At 42.1% G+C, this 17,538-nt stretch overlaps 1 long non-coding RNA gene across 1 annotated transcript; it reads right to left on the bottom strand.

Moving 5' to 3' along the window:
- Window positions 1-3,868: 3,868 nt before the first annotated feature.
- LOC107282044 (uncharacterized) lies at window positions 3,869-4,377 on the bottom strand. The gene is made up of 2 exons (XR_001548196.3): window positions 4,251-4,377; window positions 3,869-4,112 (listed from the first exon to the last, which is right to left on the bottom strand). It is a non-coding gene; the product is annotated as an uncharacterized lncRNA (long non-coding RNA).
- Window positions 4,378-17,538: the final 13,161 nt, after the last annotated feature.

The raw sequence follows: 17,538 nt of genomic DNA, 5'->3' as shown, positions 1-17,538 counted from the left end.
GTATTTCCTTGATGTACAAGTTGAGAAACAAACCCGAGACACAAATAAGATATTCTATCTATATTTGGTATCCTATATTCAGTCCAAATTCCATCGCCGTGTAGATATGGGATATCCATAATCTCCACAAGTAGCTTCATATAAGTGCTTTGTTATGTTATCCTCACAAGGAAGGGACTGAATGGATCGAGGGGAATTAATTTCAGGCCCTAATAGATTTGGAATAAATCCCTTCCAAATTCCCCTCAATCCACATGGGGATGGATTAACTCAACAAGGCCTAATGCATCTCAAATACAAGTTGTGATGTGAAGGTGATAATCAAGATTGGACAAGAACCCAGGTAAGATATGACTTTAAGTGGTGCAAGTTAATCGTGATAGCAAATCCGTTTAGTCTTATCAAAAAAATTTCATACATGAAAGGATGAGATTGACAAAAATACTTTTTTTAGTCTTCTGATTGGCAGATGCTTGATTGGAGTTGTGCTGCTCCTCGCGACAAACATGAAATGGTAAGAAATATTATATATTGATATTTGGCATATTGTAGAAACTATTGGTTTTAAACTTTTTTTTATCAAACATACATGCCCTAAAAAGCATATGGTCTCTATAGTAAGGGTTGTTAACTCCATATTGATATGTTCTTTTAGAAATACATGAAATAGAAATTTGTGTGACATCTAGAAAAACACCTTGATTCACCTTTCTAAAATGCTTCCAGTTATGTTCAACTAATGAACTCTGGATAAATCAAACTTGCTGATGCAAAACCATAATGAATTTGTAAGGGGTAATGGCTTTGGGTCTTCAGTAATGAGTAATCTCTGTTTTCTCAGGTTCATTAAAGGTCAACAGGGCACGGCCAGCCATTGATTTTATGAATGTTCTTTCAAGAACTCACACCCTTTTGTTTAATCTTGTGAATTTGATGTGTGATTGAGTTTTTAGGGTCAGAGCTTCAAGTGTGATTGAAGTAGATCTACATTTTGTGTGAGATTATGCAGAGTAAAAACGACGTAGTATTTTCTTTCATAATACAGTTTGTCACGCTTCATTTATTTTTCTTCTGGAGCACACACACGTTGATTTTACTGCTTAAATGATATTTGGAATACCTGATGGGAAATCCACTGCTGAGTCCTATTTAACAGAAATTAGTGAGATGCTTTTTGTAAAATGGAACATGATACTTTCTGCCAAATGAAACATCTTTTAGCCGCCCTACTTGTTTCTTCACAGTGACCGGTAAAATACTCTCACAGTGACATGTACAACAAGCTAGGAACATAAACTTAATATGTACTAGAATGTTTAGGACTGTCCTTATAGATTCACATGTATAGTTTTTTTAATCAAACTAGCATGTGGTCATTATGATAATTCATGTGCTCAATTTAGCATTTCAGAATGTACCTCATACTCTCAATGGTATAGATGCAAGATAAGCTGGTAGCTTTGGTTGCATCAATAGGTTTTGTTATTTTCATGAGAAAAAGCTCAGCCTCTTGGTATTAATGTGAAATTGGGATATGGCTCTTCTGTTACCATGGAAAATTAATTTGTTGTGCGAGCAATTATGTTTACATCTGTACATTAGCATACAAGCAAACCTTCGTTTTGTTCAGCTCACTGGCATAATTGGGAAATTAAGCTTATCCCTGTCCAGAAGCATATATATCTATTAAATGATTTTTTTAGCATGTTGCTGGCAAGAGAGGAACTAAAGTATGCTAGTGCATTGTGTATTTTTGCTTGACACATGTAATTTGATTTGTGGAACCCAAAGTACCAAAGAATTTGAGTAGACCCCTCCATTACCCCTTTTGTTAGTTGCATTATATAGGCACAGTTTAGATGGAACTCTATTGAATCTTACGTAATATCATTATAGAAGAGGGCTGTTTGAAGAGCTGGCAGCGGCAGGAGGCTTACCAATTGTAGTATCGAGTATGGCTGCTCCTCTTTCTTATGTTATATTTCCTATTTACATATTCTTCTTTCAGTATACTGACCATTATAGCATTTTGGTCAAGCTCATGTAGATATCTGTGGAAGTTGCTTCCTTCATATGAGTGGGACACTCTACATTCTCCGGATGATCTTATGTTGTTTTTATCTTTCTGTCAGATTATAATGGAAGTTGTTTGAGGTGCTGGATTGAACTAATAAGGAAAAATCATTGTATTTCTGGTTAAATTTAAAGTTTTTTCATGTTCTAAAGAGTTAGATCTGTACTGTTGATACAATGATAGAAGTGAGATGAGAGTGTCACTCCAATTGATAAGCCCCCCTAAGGTATGCCAACATGGCAGGAAGCCACTCCAAAGGATTGCTTGTGGGATGTAAATAATACAACCACTTTCTGGTATTGAATCTGGGTTACCCATATAGTATTTTTCTTGGTTTTTTTCATGTTCATAAAAATGCTTCAATAGAAGGATCATTTGAGATTAAGAAATGATCCTTTGAAGGTTTTGTTTTTTTCGTCACTCTTAAAGCCTCATACTCACTCCTTTCCAAAAAAAGACAACTTCTGAGGATGAATCTGGACAAATGCTTGTCCAGGTTCATTCCCAGAAGTTGGTTTTTTTTGGGACGGAGGGTGTATATCTTGCTTATTTATACTATAGGGGCCTAAAATCAATTATTTATATATACAAACATGATGAAGTGGAACATTTAAGATTCAAAGTGGTATATAAGTATTTGCTGCAATTTCAAGTATATTGAGTTATTAACTGGTTCACTGCTGGCAACACAAATTTTGAGACATGGAGATTTGTGGTATTTTACATTCCTAACCCTTTGTTCTATTCATCAATGACATGTATCTTGCCCTTCTGTTCTGTTAATTTGTTAGGATATTTTATTAGTTACTGCAGTGTAGAAAAGGAGCTACAAATCACATATATTTTATTGTCAGGAGAGCTACACATCATTTTATAAAACTTGTGTAACCCCACAAAATGAAAACTTTTATGTGAAATTATTTTGGTTACAATATATTGGGTTTAATTTATATTCTGAACATAACGTGGATTGCACGTGCACGATTACTAGTCAACCATAGCACATCACAAGTAACAGGGTCTATTGTATTGTACAGTTCACCACACAGGAAAGGACACTTAAGTGCACAATAGTAGAGCTAGAACAGGGAATAAATGGGCATAGAGAAGGATCTTTATCTGTGAGAATGCTGATCGCCGGAGTTGCCGACGCGAGCACTGGCCTTCTGCACGGCAACCACACCGGAGGCCGAGTGATAAGAGCAGGAGTCCGGTGGCAGCACCTCGTATTGAGGGGCCAGTCAGCTAGGGTTAGAAGGAACGGGCTCGTGGGAGCCAGGGGAGCCAATTCGCAGCGGCTGCTGAAGGGTTACCGGAGTTGGAGTCCGGTAGCCGGCGTGAGGATCGAAGCACGACGGTGTTGGCGCCGTGGTCTGGGAGGACGGCGGCGCTGGGAGAGAGAGTGACAGTGTGAGGGAGAGGAAAAGAACGAGGAAAAAAAAAGAGAAGAGGAAGACGGTGGACTAAGTGGGCTGCTATTTAAATTACATGCATATACTGATATATCTAGGTGCCACACCTAGGTGTAGAAAATACTTTCCCGTTTGTTGGGCTTTAGTAGTTGGGCTATATAGAAATTAAAGGTAGAGATAGAAAATAAAGAAAATTAGTATATGACATTTAAACTTTTTAAACTATTCAAACTTAATTCTTGCATATTCTAATGTATTATTGCAGCTAATAAAAGTATTCCTTGAAATATATTTTATAAACTATTTTTTCTAAGCAAACAAAGATGTTTATATCTTGAGGCTATTGAATAAAATCTCTATAGTGAATCAAATTTCTTCTAAGTAAAATAATTACTCTTTCTTAAAATTAGAGTGTAATAAAGTAAGTCCATAAACTATACAGATATAATATGTGCATCCGGATATAGGGTTAAGGATAAAAGAATAAGAGAGGATAAAACACTTTCTTATTATCAATATAGGGTTAAGGATAAAAGAATAAGAGAGGATATAATATGTAATCATCGTATGCGTTATTCAATATTTTGCTTGACACGTTCACGCCTCGCTTCCAGCTCAGCCAACTCCTACAATAGTGCAGTGATACATCACAATTAGATGAAATCAAAATATCACCTACATGGTATAAATTGAGACATGCTGTACATCAATACCCTGCTCAAAAAATTTGCAGAAAATCATGTGGACCATGGCTATACTCTTACCTCTGGTGTCGGAGCTTTCTTCCTTTGTCCATTCAACCAGCAAATTCACTCAACTACAAGTGTGACACAACTATCAGAAAAATCCAAGCACGTCGATTCATACTTCGGAAATCAGAATCAAAGGTTACATCTCAAAGATTGCTTGATCATGCTGAAGGTACATATAAAAAAGCATCCTTTACTTTGAGAATCGAAATTAAAGGTACCACTTCACTCTAAAAAGTACAAAATGACATCAAAGCGGCCACAAATTCATGACCTAGCCTTAATCATTAAAAAATCACATCATGTATAATGTCATTGATTGTATATCAGCATCATGTGCATTTTTTAATATGAGAAAAGTTATATAAGTATAAACTAATCTCAAGAGGGTGAATATTTGAATAGGCAACAACAATACATCTTAAGCTTGAAAATAAAGTAGGGGGAAATTACCGTGCAAAGAACAGTGTTGTGCAAATTCCTTTACTATGTAAAAAACTTCTGTACCTCACTTGAAGGTGTAGAAGTACAAGCCATATCTCAATTTCTTTCTTACCACACTCAAGGCCAATATGTACATAGGAAGGAAGATGAAGCTCTGAATATAATGATAAACTGAATGCACGTCATAAGTGTCATCCTGAGAATGATGGTGATTATAATTGTTTTTCATATGTTATATTATTGATGCTATTACATGAAACTCATGATTACTTGTAAATATAGCAACAAAAAGAAACTACTTTCCATGTACTGTTAACTAAAGGACCAGAATAGCATAAGAGGGAAAAAAACTAATATGAAAACCTCCTGTAAAGTAAACGGCACCAAGTTGGTTATTTGGTTTAGTCAATAATCTAAAGAAGAACTGAATAGACCAACAAATTTACTTCCATCCCAAGATATGCATAGTAGAATAAATTGCATAGAATTCACCTAGCCTAGCTTTATTTGCAGCATTCTCTTATGCTCTTGCCATCACCATCATCACCCATTGGAGTAGCAGAGAACATGGTGAGATCTCATGTCTTACAAAGCAGACATTGTGATTTAGGAGAGGAGGGCAAGAACATGTAAATAAATAGGCTCAAGTGATTATGGGACCATCGAAAGTTTAACATATATATCTTTTATCTTTTTCTTCCTTACATCAAGTTATAGAAATTACTGCAGCTACCATGGTTTAGTGAGCAAGCACATTCAGTTTGCATATCCACCTCTTTTCATGGAACACCAAACAATATAACATCTTAATGGAACACAAATGCACATCCAGGTCAATATGCTGAAGCAAATTCAAAACACATATAAAATAGGGTTAATTGGATTCATGCCATTGCAAATGTGCATATTTAGATAAATGCCATTATAATTCGTATATTCGTAACCATGCCATTGAAATTTTATAAAACTAGCATGGTGGCCCGCGCAGATTGCGCGGCTAGCATCATTATATTTTCTCTCATATAATAGTATATATATTCTATTATTATATTATTCAAATATATTAAAATGACAACATAATTTTAAATTTTGCTATAACTTTACGAAACTACTAATGTGTAATATCAAATTTTAGTTATTTGTAAATTATATATATTCCTATATGGACTCTAGACTCGTCTTTTAATATATTTTTTTTGAATTCTGAATTTTTATTATTTATAATTGTATTTCTATGTGGACTCTAAACTCATTTTCTAATATTCTTTAATTTTTAATTTCAAATTTCAGTTACTTCTAAATTGTATTCCTATATTGACTCCCATGTTTTTCTTAATTTTGAATTTTAGATATTTATAAATTGTATTTTTATACGGACTCTAAACTCTACTTTTTAATTTTATTATGTTTATTCTGAATTTTAGTTAGTTTTAAATTCCTATATGGATTATATACTCTACTTTTGTTGACAGAAAACACGTGGCCTGGGAGATCTGCTTAACTCCAGTGCAGGTCCAAAATTCGCCTTCGGATGTATTAGCGTGCCAGTTGATTTGATCTTGTAATCAACAAGAAATAAAAACAAAGAAACCGTAGTTAAATTTATAAATGGTAGCCGATCGGTTAGATGCCGATGACATATCATTTATCTTTGAGCCGATATCATCTGTGCGTCGATCGGCAGTCATGAATAAGTAAAAAAGGACTAAATCTACTCGATCGGCTGTAGATATTAACAATATATACTCCTTATATCGATGTCTACTTAAATCAAGTGATTGGGATAGATCGGTCATCATGCCGAGACAGTATAAATCACTTAGATCGAAATATATGTCAATAACAAGACTATATGTCACATCCTGATTTTTGCTTCAGGATTTATAAATTATTTAATAAATTAATAATAGAATTTATATTAAATGATCTTTAATTTACAAGTGAAGTTAAATGTGGGAAATAAAATTTCCTAAATATAAAGCATGGATGGATTTAATTTTTATTAAATTCTCAATGATTAAGTCAACTCTCTGAAATTTTCTCGGATTTTCAGAGCTCAATTCCTAAATGATACAAAGAACAGTTCAGTAATTATTTGATCAATAATGATCTAATTATAATTGTTAAGAGCTTTTCCTTGTTTAAAAAAATCCTTAAATTATAAATTGTTGTTTAAAAGGAATAATTAGAAATGATCTTAAAAGCTTAAAAGAGAAGATCTAATTTTAATTTGCTAAATCTCAATATAAAATTGGGCTAGATAAAATTTTGTTAAATACTTTGCTTAATTCTATAATTCCTAGATTTTTCGGGGATTTATTTGAGCTAAGGAAGTATTTTTAATAAATGGAATTGCATTTCATGAATAATTTAAATTGAAAAAGGTTTTTAAAAGTCTATTTTGGCTTTGGGACGAAAGCCGGCCCAAAACCTCTCTCTTTCTCTCTCCCTCCCCGGCCCAGTCGGCCCAGCCCGCCGTCGCTTCCTTCTCTCTCTCGGTGCCGCTGACAGGTGGGGCCCACCTGTCAGGTTCGTCTTCCTCGCGCCGCCGCCGCCGCCCGAAACCCTAGCGCAAGCCGCCGCCGTCTCCTTCCAAATTCGGCCGCGCCTTTCCTTCTCCGGTGAAATCGATAGAGGGGAAATGATCCTTGAGATCTCCTCTACCTTTTCTCTTTTGGAATCATCGTCTAAATCGCTTTGGAAGTTCGTGGATTCGAGGTCGATTCGGATCGGTCTCTCTCTCTCCGAGCCCGAACTTTCCTTCTCGTCGTCGGTCGCCGTGGGCCTTCGCCGCCGCCTCCTAGCCCCTTTAAAAGGATCCCCGAGCTCTCCTCTACCCGCCGCCACCCTCGTCTTCGTCTCTCGCCGTCGGAAGAGCCCTAGCGTCGTGCCGCTTCGTGCCGCAGTCGTCGCCGCCGCTCCAGCCGTGCTTCGCCGTCGCTCCGGTCGTCGTCACCGCTCGGGGAGGTCACCGTCGTGGTCGCCGTCGCGTCGCCGTCCCTGTCCACCGCTTCGTCGCCGCCGAAGACCGCTGGAGCACCGCCGTCACCGTTGACCCGAAGGTTGCCGCCGCTTCTTCCTCGTCGCCGGCGCCGTCCGTTGCTCTTCCGCCGTCGTTTTGGTCACCGGTGAGTTCGCCGCGTCGCCCTCTACCCGTTGGTGTCCTTCGTTTGCGTCGTCGCGCCGTCGTTCGCCGGCGAGCATGCGTTGCCGAGCCGCCGCCGGTGCTAACGTCATCGCTGACGTCATCGCTGACGTCATCGTTGCCGTTCCCCGTGGCCCGGTCGTGGACCGATGGATCTCGGCCGTCCGTTTTGGATAGGGTCGATCTCGGCCGTCCGTTCCCGTGAACCGTTGCCGTGCACCCGGTCCACCGCAAACCCTAGCCGCTGACGCAATAAATCTCTTTTCCTTTTCAAAAATAATTCATTATTGCATCATAATTCAATTAAAATCTATATAAGTGTTTTAATCCGATTTAATCTTTAAAAATTCATAACTAATTCATTGTAACTCAGTTTAATGTGGTTCAAGTTGCAAAAGTTGTGTAAAATAAAGATCTACATATTAAAATTGTCCATAAATAGAATTAAATTTATTTAATTCTTTTTAAATGGGCTTTAATTAGATTTAATCTTGTAAAATTCATAATAAATTCATTTGAAGTGAGAATGAGGCCGTTCAAGTCTCATAATTCATCTAAAATTATGATCTACATGTTTGTTTACTTTTTATGTATTGTTTATTTGGTTTTTATTAGTCTTTTTCTTCGTTTTGGGTGTTAGCTTGTCGTTTTCGTCATTGCGAAGGTTCGCGAGTGCGCCGGAAGTATCCAAGAGGATTAATTGAAGACCGATTATTGCAAGACAAGTCACACAGATCCTAAACACAATCCTTTGAGCATGTTGTTCCTATATTTAAATTCTCTATTTATTTCAACTGTGCATTTATTTTCGAATGTCATTGGGTGGTGTGAATCTATTCCTTTGTTATGGCCTGTTTGCATTGATTACTTTATTCCTTGATACCTTGGGTTATTATAACTTGACTAGTTGAGCTTTATATACTGGTTCAGCTAGATATTAGATATGATTGCTTAGCCATGCTTAGAAACATCAGCACACTATTGGGATAACTTATGACTCACTATTATTTAACGATGGTTTAAAGATAGTTCATGATGGTCAATCGTGATTGGTTAATTAATTACTTGCCAACTAAAACTTGATAATGGTGGGTTGTGAGCACATGGTTTTGAGAGTCGTGCTCATGGCAATTAAGGACCGGTTCGCGAGCTACTGTTGTCAAATATTAACCGTGCCAACCACAAGCCAGCGTGGGCAACGGCTTTACCTTTTGTATAACATGGTTCATTGCGGAGCACCAGACTGAGAAGTGGCGGAGATAAGCCCACGGGGGTCACTGGGGAGTCCATGCCTTGTTTTATAAGGGGGTGATTATGATCCAGGAATGGTGCACTGTGGTGAGTTGTGTTGTGCAAAGGGTATTGTCACAGCCTCTATTCGGGTACTTTCCAGTATCGCGACGCATGGTAGACATGATGTTGAGGCTGTGTCTTGTGGGTACAGTGGTACACCTCTGGCCAGAGTAAAACTATTCGAATAGCCGTGCCCGCGGTTATGGGCGGGTTGAGCAATGTTTTTCGTGATTAGTCTCACACCTCTCACAATAATTATGGATGTTATACCTGGTAATAATTTGCTTAGCTCCTGGTTTGGAGTTAGATCTGTACAGCCGGGTATGGTTGTTCAGGATGGTTGGGCCTGTGCAGCATGGGTGTGTTGTTCAGTGTTGATTAAAATTTCTGATTAATTACTCCACTGTTTTACTTCTCTTAAATGTTTTGCTAAACGCTGCTTTTGCAAATGAGCCTATATTATGCCATCCTTTGGTATCCTTGTGCACTTGCATATTTGCTGTGTGGCTTGTTGAGTATGTCATATGCTCATTCTTGCAATAATCAATCAACCTCAGTTGAAGAAAAAGGATCTAGGAGGAGAAGACGTTTGACTTATACCCCAGTTGAGCTGCCTGTGGGAGTGGAGCCGGAGCTTCGCTAGATTTTATTTTCCGCTGCAGTTTTCTTCATGGTGAGGACTAAGTGCCTCTTAAGTAAGTATTTATCGTTTTAGTTAATTTGATGAATCTGTATATTAAATTGTCAGTTTGTGTACCTCGGCTGATTCCTGGACGAGGATTTTATACACAAACAAGTTCGGAAATTACTAGTGAATTTCCGGGCGTGACACTATATATGTTTATAGCATAGCCGATCAGATAGATCTAGCATGTATCGGCTAATACTCCGATACTACTCTATATCAAGATATTAAAGCAATTATAATATATTGAGCAAAAGCCTAACATACTTAGATACGGCAATATCTTAACATAAAGGGCAGATTTAACATATCAATAAGACATATAGAACAAATGAAGTTAAATCAGATATGATCGGCTGAAACTCCGATACTATTCTAATCGGCAACTAGAAGGCAGGCTAGAGATCGATATTCTAAGCACGACTTAATAGATCAAACTCAACTGATGCAGCATTAAGTATGAAAAGAAGAACGATATCTAGACAATCAAGCCGCTAGAAATTTCACAGAATTGTAGATATCTTATATAATCTAGATCAACATCAAGATCTAACCTAATCGGCTGTCTTCTGCATACAGATATTGGCCGATAGTAGTCTAGATGGCGATATTGCTAGAGATTATGTAAGATATATGATAATTTGATGAATTACATAAACAAGATTAGAGTGTCATGAAGATGGAAGCACTAATCCTAAGAACGCAATCCATCACGACGAATTTTACCTCTTGTTGAAGATCGAAATCGATGCAGCTCAACCCGAAAGCAAGAACTCGTCGAAACAAAACTAAAGCAAAAAGGGTGGCGATGCGCCGAAATTGTGTTGAACGTGTGTGTTCAAAATTACATAGGGCTCGGGGTCTATTTATACCCGAGGATTACAAGATATGCCCATACCGGACATGACAATTATCTCTAACAAACTCTAAGATACCACAAGTCTTTGCGGCAGACTTTTGCCCACACTTATCTATAAGGAATTCACATAAAATATCCTAATTAATAGATACAATTGCCTTCCTAGGACTCTATCCATGCGTGGCAATTATCTTGAAGTACATTAACTTGAACCCGATGTCGCGCACAAGTCGTATTGTCGGAATCGGCTATATCGGCTTATTTAGCTCAACTCAGACTCAGCCGATCTTGTCGTAGCTGATCTGGACTTCAGCCGATTCCTGCCCTGTTTTCAAACTCGATCTCCGCTTCCGACTTTGCTTCAATCTAATCTTCTCTCCGACGCTGATGTTACCAAATTTGGTTGTTAACACATGCCCCCCAAGTCCGGGATATTTGATAATGTTCCGGATTTGCCATAAGCCGACTCCGAGCAAGTTTCGCACTCCGCCACTTTTGACCGTTATTCCAGCGCTTTAAATACTACCCGTTACCCCCGAGAAATCTCACGCCGTGACTTCTGTTTTCACCGCTCAAGCGAAACCTTTTCTCTTCTTCGGCGATTCCTCTGGCGCAAAGGCGATCCCTAGGCGACTTCCTTCCCGGCGAGATCTCCGCCCGCACCAATGTCGTCTTCCGCCAACCCACCTGGTGCACCATCAGCCGAATACGCCGAGGTAAGTTCTCATCGGCTAAATCCCCTTCTTTAGCAGCAAATCGATCTTCTCCAATCTGATATCGCTATCTCCCTCTGAATTGCTTTGAATTTGTAGCACCTTTCCAACTTAGTTGCGATTCCCAGTCTGTCGCATGAAAATCACTACTTCCTTGGCCCAGCCGGCAATCCAGACCCCACCGAGTTCATTATTGGTGAAACCAATAGGATCCCCTTCAGATTAACCAACCCAGATCTAGGTCACTGGAAGAATACCTTCAAATCCTGGCCATCCCTAGAAAAAGTTCCACCAAAAAAGAGCTGGACCACATGGTTCAAACGTGTATCAGCCAGCAAGAGGGTTCACTGGGACGAAATTGGAATCGGCCAAGCACTTGACCTTACTATAGCAAACTCAGCCAAAGATGAACCCCTGATGGCAGCTGCTTCTTACTTCTGGTCAAACACTACTAATGCTTTTTTATTCAATCAAGGGCTGATAACTCCAACTCTCATAGACATCAGTATGATCATAGGTCTGAATGTTACCTCATCGGCCAACCCTATGAGTTTGAGCACAAAGAACCAATATGACTTCAAAACCAAATGTATAGGGGGTTGGTCAGGCTATGTGGCAACATACATGGGCCAGGGCTCGGTCACCCCTCGAGAACATGTGGCTTTCCTGTTAATGTGGCTAAAAAAAATTATTTTTTGTGGGTCAAGTTGTGGCCCCACAACCAACTGGCAATTTCTGGTTGAAGCTCTAGAAACAAAGAGACAATTCCCCTTAGGCAAAATTCTCCTCGGCTATCTATACCAGATGTTGAGCAATGCATCGGCTAAAATAGCAGTCGGCTCAGTAGTTGGAGCAGGTGGACCCTGGTGGCTACTACAAACCTGGTTAAACCTGATAGTCATGAAGGTTGTCAATCGGCCATCCATATCAGAAGCTGAATTCCCAAGATTAGAGCCGATTGTAGATGATGATGGAGAAGAGCGTACTCATCGGAGATGCACATCATTTGGAGAATACGCTTCTACACCAATTGATGCCGGAGCAAAACTATCGGCTGAACTGCTCAAAGATTGGTTTTGTAGCTTCTATGAAGGCTTTCAGAAAGATGATAGAATCTGGTTCATTTATGAAGACTCTGCACAACTTGAGCACCCAGTGGACTTCAGATTCGAAGACATCAACCATGAAGTATACCAATCATCCAGGGAAATCTTCTCGGCTGCAATCAACCCATGTATCCTTTCTGTTGGCATTCATCAAGGAAGAAACATCCAAGCCTCTTATGAATTCTATCATCCAATGAGCTCAGCTAGACAACTCGGAATGGGCCAACTCCCAATCGGCTTGTTCTTTGCTAACAAGATCCAATGCCGAGGAGGGATTTCATCAACCCTGATGATGGATCGGCTGCTTAGCCTTCAAGGACCCCCTCTGGGCAGTATTGACAACATAGAACTGTCAACATTCAGAAGCAAAAGCTTCGATAGGTGGTGGGGTGAATGGAAACTGCATTTATTCCACCAACCAGCTTCAATATATATGACAGACCTCTTTCCATATGTTGTTCCTCAAGTAAGTTTCCAACTTTTCCCAATTTTAGCTAAATAACTGTTTGGCCGATTAATCTTAACCAATCGTCCTTTTGGTTTGCAGACAACGGAATCTTCCCCTCCTCATCAAAGCAACAGTGGCAAAGACATCCAATATGCCCCAGGTTTAATTCCTAACGGAGGTGGGCTATTGTCACGCCCTGAAGTACCCCTCCCTTGCTCTAAATTCATAAAATAAATCGTCCGAAGAAATTGTTTAATTTAACCTAGAGAGAAACCCTAAATTAATAAATGCAAATAATAATTGGAATCGGCATGTGGAATTTTTCTTGGGTTCTACATGTCAAAATACGCTAACAGGATTTTAGTGGAATTTTCAGAGCATTGGAAATAATTTTAACCAATTAAAATAAGCAAAGTGCAATATTAAATCCCTGGGAAAATCCTTTTTCCTTTTTATCCTTCCTTTTTCCCCCTCTTTTCCTCATTTGGGCCGCCGGCCCATCACTCCCGCCCCCTCCCGAAGTCCAGGTCGCCTCCCCCTCACTCCCTCGGGCGCTGACAGGTGGGGCCCACCTGTCAGCACCTTCCCCAACCTCCAGCCGGAGGGACGGCCTCCCTCCTCCCTACCGCCCCGCGCTCCCTGCCGCCCCGGGCCACGTCGCCCACTCCCCCGCGCGCCCCGCACCCCCCGCGCCCACGCCCCACTCCCGCTCACCCCGCGCCCGCGAGATGGCCGGGATTCAAATTTGAATCCCGCCTCTCTCTCTCTCCTCCTCCACCTCCTCCACTACTCCGGCGAAATTGCGCCATTCCCGGCCACGACTCGCCGCCTCCCCTCCTATTTAAGCACGCCCGCACCTTCCTCTCTCTTTTTCCTTTCTCGGCCGAGCCCTCCCGAGCCCTCCATCACTCCCGCACCGCTACACCCGCCGCCGCCGCCTTTTCCACTCCTCCGGTCGCCGCTCGCCGCCGCCGAGCCAATCTGCCGCCGCCATTAGCTTCGCCGCCGCCAAAGCTACCCTGGCCGCCGCATCCCCATCCAATCCCGCCGTCGGGACCCGCTTCTCCCCGCGCGCCGGTGAGTACCACCATGGCCACCGCCTTCGACCGGCGAATCCGCTCGCCGTAGACCACCCCTCTCCCTCTAATCCTTTCCATTTTGTTCCCTAGGAGGCCCCGGAGATCGTTCGCCCGTCGCCGTCATCCTCCCGTCGCTCGTCGTCGTCGTTCGCCGTCGTCTCCACTCGCGCCGGCCAACCTCGGTGAAAAACTCCCCCTCCTCCCTCTTTCCCTCTCTCCCGTGTGCGTCGCCGTCCTCCGCGCGTGCACCGTCGTCTTCGGCCGCCGATGCCGCTTTTCGCACCGTCTGCCGTTGCCGTCCGCGCCGCCGATTGCCGTCGCCGGTGACCGCGCGTGCCGCCGTCGCTCGCCATGCTTGGCCTGCCGGCTTTGAAGCCAAGCCGAGCCACCAGCGGCGCCCCTCCCGCCTTGTGCCACTGCCAGTGGGGCCCACGTGCCGGTGCCCCTCCCTCTCTCTCTTGAGCCGCCGCTCAGTGGGGCCCGCTTGCCAGCCGCCCCTCTCTCTCCTTGAGTCACTGACCCGCGGGTCCCGCATGTCGGCGCCGCCCCACCCCTTGCTGACGTCAGCCCTGGGGCAATATTGCGCAATAAATCGATTAAGGGTTTTTCTTTTATAGTAAAAACACAGAGAATCTTCTAAAAATCATAACTAATTCATCCGAGCTCCGATTAAGTCCATTCAAGTCTCAGTAAATTCATAAAAATGTGTAGAATCCATTAAAAATGGTTTTGCTTCCTGTTTCAGTAGTCTTATAGCATGTTTTGCTTGTGTGCTTTGTTTGTCGCGTAGATTTCGGCCGTTTCGTCGATTCGTGGTTTCTCGAAGACGTTGCTGTGGTTCCATCAGTGCGAGAGCAAGGCAAGTCATACATTGCAATTGATCATATTGTACCTAATTTACAAATGTCCCGCATTTCTATTAAATATTGCATTGTTTTACAATATCATGTGGGATGGGTCCTATTACTCAGCTATATGTTGTTTCCCTTATGCCATTGATAACTTGGGTATTAAAATGACTAGATGTTGGTTTAGGAGATGCTTAGCCATGCTTAGTTCAACTAGTGCACAAAAGGGGACCACATTAAAGCATAGACTTGATTATTGGCAATAGCTTTGGATTAGTGCCACCGCAATGGTGTTGGCTAATTAAAATACACTACATGGTGGGCTGTGGGTGCATGGTTTTGCTAGACGTGCCCATGGCGATTAAGGACCGGTTCGCGGGATGCCCTGGAAGAATTTATCGTACTTACCACAAGCCAGCGTGGGCAACGGCTGGGCTTGTAGTGTAGCTTTTCTCTAGCCGACGTACCCAGGCGAGGGTGGGCGTGATGGAGTTGGGTCGGCCGGGGTGTCCGGTTGATCGGCTGCCGGATTCACCGCGGCACGAAAGGGGGGCTGCCCGTTGCCTGCTGGGGACGGGGGCGAACCCTAAGGTGTGGTGCGATCGGTTAGAGAGGGTTATGCGAAGGGTCCTGTCACGGCCTCTTTCCGGTATGTCGTGGTGGCATGTCGGCGCACGGGAACGTGTCGTGGGGCTGTGTCTTGTGGGTACAGTTGTACACCTCTGATCAGAGTAAAACTATTCGAATAGCCGTGCCCGCGGTTATGGGCGGTCGACCAGATTCACCGTGATTAGTTTCACCCTAGTTATCTTTTGGAACTGGTTAGTTCAGGTGGTGGTTTGGGCCTGTTGCAACGTGGTGTAACGTTGGACAGTGATTGGTTAATATGGATTAATTACTACAACTGTTTTACTGCTTTCAACTACTGCTTTGAAATGCCGGCTTTATGCAAAAGAACCTTTAGCCTCCCTTGGATATATCTTGCATCATACCTCCTCTTCCGGTGTGACTTGCTGAGTACAGTGGGTAGTACTCAGTCTTGCTCTCTTTTCCCCCACACCAGAGTTGAAGTCCTTCCCAGTTGAAGATGTCTCGAAGAGGTTGGTTTCGTCGCTGCCGTCAAGGATTGCCTGTGGAATGGAGTCGCCCGCTGCAGGAGTCAAGTCTTCAGGCTTAGCTCGCTTTTATCTTTTTCCGCTGCATTTGTAATCTTTTATATTTTTGTAAGACGTGGATCTGTATGTCAACAATTGTCGTTTGTGTACCCTGGCTGGTCCTGGACAGGGGTTTAATGCACATTCAGCTTAGAAATTCTGGTTCGTGAATTTCTGGGCGTGACAAGTTGGTATCAGAGCCGACCTTGACCGTAGGACAAGCCAAATGGAAACCCTAAGAGCTCTCTTAAACCTTTTCAACTGCATATGCTTTTTGCACTTGGATTTGTTTCGGGAAAAATTTTGGGGTTTTGTTCTTTTGAGTTTGTGGGAAAAATCTTGGTCGCTTATTTAATTGGATTTCTCGACTAGGGACAGCCTAGGGTTTGGTAAAAGTTTATTTGGAGTTTATTTGACAGTCAGTTGGGAATTTATCAGGTGATATGCATTAGGTCGTGTCTATGTTCGATGGGGCAATGTTACGCGTATCATTTTTCATGCATCTAGTTTATGCATTAAGCTATAGTTTAGTCAGTCGCATTAGTGTCTTTATCCGGGTTCATGAAAAATGTTCTATGCATAAAAATCCTCATGCTTGGCTAGTTGTTTGGGCCAGTTGTTGCTTGGTTTAAATTTGGATTTGAGCATGCATTGATTCCTATCCCTTGTCTACCTTAGAAGTCAGACATGTTCTTCGATCGCAAGCGCCGCTCCAAGCTTCAGAGTCGCCGCCCTTAGCTTTATCGTCTTCTTAGTTTTGTTTGCTTGCTAGTTTCCGTGCTTAGGTTTGTTGCTTGTGGGTTAGTCGGCGGTCGATATCATGTGTGAGTGGTATGACAGCCTTTATTAGGAGTTGTGTGCCTCTTTTTTAGTGTTTTAATCAAGATTAAGATAATTGCACTTAATCTTATAAGAAAGATTAGTTTCCGAGCCGTCTGTTTTCTTCCTTTCTCTTATTTCTACCTATCCTCCTCCAGATGGTGAAGACAAGGAATTATCCCCGTGACTCCAACGACGCCAGTGGCAGCGAAGAGCAGACCGATGGAGCTCATGTCAGTGGTGCATCTGGCAGCAGATCATCTCCACCGCCCGAAAACCCAACAGTCACTCAAATGATGACAATGATGATGCAACAGATGCAGCAACATTACCATCAGATGTTGCAGCAGGCGCAACAGAACCAGCAGTTTGGTCCTCCACCATCACACGTGTCCAAACTGTTAGACTTTCTTCGTATCCAGCCACCCACTTTCTCAAGCACCACCAACCCAATTGAGGCCAATGACTGGCTCCGTGCTATTGAGAAGAAGCTGAACCTACTGCAATGCAACGACCAAGAGAAAGTTGCTTTTGCTACACACCAGTTGCAAGGTCCCGCTTCTGCCTGGTGGGATAACTACGTGGTGACCCGTCCAGATGCAACGGAGGTTACTTGGGCAGAGTTTTGTCAAAGCTTCAGGAAGGCACAAATTCCTGAGGGGATTATGGCACAAAAGAAAAGAGAGTTCCGTGCGCTCTAGCAAGGAACC

This window comes from Oryza sativa, chromosome 8 (assembly GCF_034140825.1).
Source record: "Oryza sativa Japonica Group chromosome 8, ASM3414082v1".
NCBI classification, from domain to species: Eukaryota; Viridiplantae; Streptophyta; class Magnoliopsida; order Poales; family Poaceae; genus Oryza; species Oryza sativa.
The sequence above is the reverse complement of the archived record's forward strand: the minus strand, read 5'-3'. Positions and strand labels throughout refer to the sequence as shown.